The sequence below is a fragment of the Mus musculus genome, chromosome 2 (genome assembly GCF_000001635.26).
Source record: "Mus musculus strain C57BL/6J chromosome 2, GRCm38.p6 C57BL/6J".
In the NCBI taxonomy this organism is placed as follows: domain Eukaryota; kingdom Metazoa; phylum Chordata; class Mammalia; order Rodentia; family Muridae; genus Mus; species Mus musculus.
The window spans coordinates 32,267,094-32,272,204 of record NC_000068.7 but is presented as its reverse complement, the minus strand read 5'-3'; the positions used below and the strand labels follow the sequence as shown (position 1 = coordinate 32,272,204).

Below are 5,111 nucleotides of genomic sequence, written 5' to 3'. Positions count from 1 at the left end.
TTTTTTTTTTGTAGGAACCATCTTTTATTGGGGGAGGGTTCATCAATCCTTCTTGGCCTCAGCCTTCCTCATGGCTGCCAGCACGTTGCTCAGCTCCTCCCGCTTTCTCTTGGCGCGGATGTGCGTGCCCACCCTCTTCTTGATGAACTTGAGTGCGCGCTTGTCCTTGGACACTTTGAGCAACTCCATGGCTCGCCGCTCGTAGGGTGCGAAGCCGCACACCTCCCGGATCATGTCCCGCACGAACTTGGTGTGTTTGGTGAGGCGCCCGCGTCTCCGGCTGTGTCTCGGCTCGCTGACGTTTTTCGTCACCTTGTGGCCCTTGTTGAGGCCCACGGCCATGGGGTAGCGCAGAGCCATGGCTGCTGCTCTCCGATGGCGGCCGGGACAGGAAGCAGTATTCATTTTCTAGTGGAAGGACACAGACCAAGGTTGAAAATCTCTGGGGAGAAATAAATGTGAGCTCCCATTTTTGTCAGGAGGTCCCTCCCTAGTAAGGGATAAGGACACTTGGGAATCACTAAGAAAGAATAACAGTCTTTTTTACCCAAATGCACACATCATTTGGTAGTTCATGAGTAAGGTTTAGTGCCTCTGGCATCCTGGACCAGGGTGGTCTGGTTTATCATAGGTCCCAGGGGCTTCTGGAGAACTGAGTGATGTGCCCCAGTGTCAACAAGAAAGTTTCCTGAATGTCTGCCACTGTTAAAGTTATCCTAGGCTGGGGAGGAGACTTGGAGCCCTGACAGCCTCACTCTGTTTCTTCTCAGTTTCTGGGGGCACCCATAGTCCCTCTCCTCCCAGTAGGCACGCTGAGTTTTCAGAAGCCTTGGACAGGGTTGAGACTCATCAAGTCGTTTGTCTTGTCTTTATTAGTCAGAGGTTTTCACAGACCTGCACCCCTTATATAACCTCCTTGAGCTTTCTGAGTTGCAATAAAAATGTTTGCCTGCTTCTTAGATGTTTTATCTTCTGGCTTTCCCTATTGTTAAAAGTCTTTTGAGCACTGGGCAGTGGTGACACACGCCTTTAATCCCAGCACTTGGGGGGGGCAGAGACAAGTGGATTTCTGAGTTCGAGGCTAGCCTGGTCTACAGAGTGAGTTCCAGGGTAGCCAGGGCTATACAAAAAAAAAAGAAAGAGAGAAAGAAAGAAAGAGAGAAAGAAAGAAAGAAAGAAAGAAAGAAAGAAAGAAAGAAAGAAAGAAAGAAAGAAAGAAAGGGGAAGGGGAAGGGGAAGGGGAAGGGGAAGGGAAGGGAAGGGAAGGGAAGGGAAGGGAAGGGAAAAGAGAAGAGGAGGGGAGGGGAGGGGAGGGGAGGGGAGGGGAGGGGGAGAGGAGAGGAGAAGAGAAGAGAAGAGAAGAGAAGAGAAGAGAAGAGAAGAGAAGAGAAGAGAAGAGAAGAGAAGAGAAGAGAAAATCTTTTGCGCAATCTCTATTAATTCAGACAGCTTGTTACCTTTGAAGCCTTTCAATTTTCTGAATCTTCTTCTGAATATCAGGGGCTGATTGACCTGCAAAAGCCTCATTGACAGCTGGTCTCTGGTGTCCCAGGGTCAATCAGGGCATAGTTGTAACAAGCATCCAGTAGCCTCTCCAAGAAGGCAGCAGGAGATTCCACAGGTACGACCTGACTCACTTTAGACAAATTCAAAGTTCTGCCTTGAGACCCCCTCACCGGACCTCCGGAAGCCTCCTGCCCAGTGTGGTTCTGTTCCTCTGTGGTGAAGAGTGTCTGCATGGCTGAGTGTCATCCCAGGTGAGCTGGTGGGTATGAAAAATAGTCTCTACGAGAGATATCAGAGCCTGACGTTTCTCAGAGAAAGAAAGATTCTGAGCTTCCCGGTTGTAAATATCACTAGCAGAGAGAGGCTGACAGGCCAGAAAAGTCATTTCTCCCTCCTGAATCGGGGGTGGGGCCGAGCAAAAGAGGCTTAAAGGAAAAACCTCTGTTGAGGAACCAAAATGGACACCAAATCGAGTATGGAACAGGCTAGCTACAACAGATGAGGTAATTAGAGAGGAGGTGGTGGTAGACAGGGCACAGGAGGAGCCCTGAAAGCCACTGCTGCGGGAGCCCGGGGCGCTGCAGCTGGCCCTGGCATTTGGTAAGGAGGTGGCACATCAGCCTCCTCAGGTTGAGAAAGAATGGGAGGCAGGCTGCAAGCTCAGGAAGGCTTAGGTAAAACAGGAGAGCGCTCGCTCGCTGGAGATAACAGTAGTTGTAGGAGGTGGAGGTGGAGGTGCTAAACCATTCAACAAGCAGGGAGTGCCAGCTCACTGGTACCACCAGGCCATGATGTAGGGAATCTGAGAGGAGTGACCTGGGCCAGGAAGGATGACATGCTGGATGGGAAGAAGATCAGAGATTTCAAAGGAGCCATCAAGGGTCACCCCGTGCCGTAGGGCAGCCATTGGAGTTCACACGGGGTTCAAAAATGACTGCTCTCTGGAAATCCTGAAAATGATGCAAAATCACCTCAAGAGGAGGCCCAGGAGTAGCGGAGGATTGCGGGTGTCCTGGGAGAGAAACGATTTAAATCATAGTCATATAAAGAATAACAGCACAACCAGACAAATGAAAAGAGACATACCCTGACAGACCAGTTTTCAAAGACAGTCACAGTGCTGTGTGGTGGGACTCTCTGGTACTCTGACCAAGTCTGAAAGGGTGAATCATAACTTGTCCACTTTGGGGGGGGCAGGCATCCCCAAGTCTAGACTGAAACCAGAAAACGGAAAAACAGATCTGTGCAGGTTCAGGACACTTACCTCCTCAGCTGGCACTTCTAGAGGTCACTTATATCTGAGAGGCAGTCTCGAGGGGCAGGGTCGAGGGATGGCTTCTTGGCCAAGTGGGCCAAATGTTGGGGCCTGGGATAAGCTGTGAACTAGCCACTTGGACACCAGTCTCAAATATATGATGAAAGTCTATTGAAAACTTTCAGACTGATGGCTCAGGGCCACAAGAAGGGAAACCTAATTGTGACACCTGTCTGTCCTCAGAGCAGACTTTTTATATGAAAACCCAGGTTCAAAGGTGTGAAGGCAAGCAGTGAATTGGTACAACATTTTTGGCTAACTAGACAAGGTATTATCAACTAACCTTCAAGCTCACTGGTCTTCAGCACAGGGGGATAGAAGGAGGAGTGGACCAGTGGTGAACGGGGGACTCTCAGGACATTGAGAGAACAGAGTATGAGTGACTCAACAGCAGTTTTCGGGTTCTTAGTAACATTCTTCAGTGTCAGAGCAATAACTGTGAGCTCAACTTCACCTTGTGAGTAACACGGAGACGGAATACAAAATGGCTACAGTTATGTTAACAGGAGCAGGCCTCAATAGCTTACAATCTCCAATTCCAGGGGACCCTGTGTCCTCTTCTGGCCTCTCTAGAGCAGCTAGGTCAGTACTCTATGCTCCCCGTGATAGAAGACATGACTTGCACCTCAGACTTGCCACTTGTCAGACTCTTCCAGCCACCCATCCCTGCTGCTTCTGAGCTGAGGGGGGTCAGAGCCCGGGGACGGGGCAGCTTTACCTGCAGTGAAGGAAGGGTAATCTCTGAAACCCGGCCTTAACTGCACCCTTTTTGTTGCTGCTGGTGGTTGTTTTTGTTTTTTGAGGCAGGGTGTCGCTGTGTAGCCTTGGCTATCCTGGAACTCCTTCTGTCGACCAGGCTGGCTTTGAACTCAAGGAGACCTGTCTGTCTGTGCCTCCCAAATGCTGGGATTAAAAGTGTGCGCTGTCACTAGGCTTAACTGCACACTTTTAATCCCAGCACTCAAGAAGCAGAGGCAAGCAGATAGATCCCAGGGATACAGAAGAAAACCTTGAAGGTGGAGTAGGAGGGAGAGGCCCCGGTTTCCGTCCCAGCTCTGTTCACTTAGAAGTGTGTGGCCATGAGCAACTGGCTTGGCCTCTACAATGCAAATAGTATCTTCATGAGGCGATGACTGCCCGTCTGAGCAGAGCCCACTTACCCCCCACAGCTAAACATGTTGAAAAGGTATGTTATGGAGCCTTCTGTTCATGCCTGAATCTCAGCTCAAGAGAAGCAGTTGTGGAAGGCTTACTCTAAATTCCAAGCCAGTCTGGGTTCCCTAGGCTACAGTATAAGACCCTGTTTCAAAGACTAACATCTGTTGTAGGGACCGGAAAGCTGGTTCAGCTGTTTAGAAAACCCCAGTTGTTCATGTTTTTAATCCCAGCACTAGTGGGTCAGAGGCATCTGGGTCTCTTGAATTTGAGGCCAGCCTGGTCTACAGAGTGAGTTCTAGGACAGCCAGGGCTACACAGAGAAACCCTGTCTTAAATTAGTTCTCAAGCACAGGGGTGCAGCCTCTTCTGGCCTCTCCAGGCACCCCTCTACCCCTCCCCCCACATACACATAAATAAATCCTTTTTAAAATTTAAATTATGTGTATGTTGTGTATCTGTATATGTGAGTGCACAGGGATTCAAGAGTTCCTTGGAGCTGGACTTAGGGCAGCTCTGGTATCTGAGGTAGGTGCTAGTAATTGATCCCTAGCTCTAAGCCATCTCTCCAGCACCAGATCTATCTATCTATCTAATCTATCTATCTATCCATCTATCTATTTATTTTGTTTTTTCGAGACAGGGTTTCTCTGTGTAGCCCTGGCTGTCCTGGAACTCACTCTGTAGACCAGGCTGGCCTCGAACTCAAAAATCCTCCTGCCTCTGCCTCCCGAGTGCTGGGATTAAAGGCGTGCGCCACCATACCCAGATGAAGAGACTCTTAACAAGAGGGAACATTTCATTCTGAGCTTGCTCACAGTATCAGAAGCTGAGTTCATTATGACCCACATGATTCTGGAAACCTCAAAACCCACCTGCAGTGAGACACCTCCTCCAACAGGCCGCACCTCCTCATCCTATAAAACAATTCCACTGTGGCGACTCAACATTCACATACATGAGCCTGTGTGGGCCACTCTTATTCAAACCACCACATCCCACCTTAAAAAAAAACCACTGGGATGAAAGAAGACTTGGTTTCATGTTTAAGATCCCAAACCCTTTAAAACAAGTCTATTGTCCCTCAGGGATCTATAACCCCAGCTATGGAAGTGTGTGGAGACAGGAGAATAGC

At 49.2% G+C, this 5,111-nt stretch overlaps 1 pseudogene; it reads right to left on the bottom strand.

Moving 5' to 3' along the window:
- Gm13611 (predicted gene 13611) lies at positions 1-395 on the bottom strand (annotated as a pseudogene).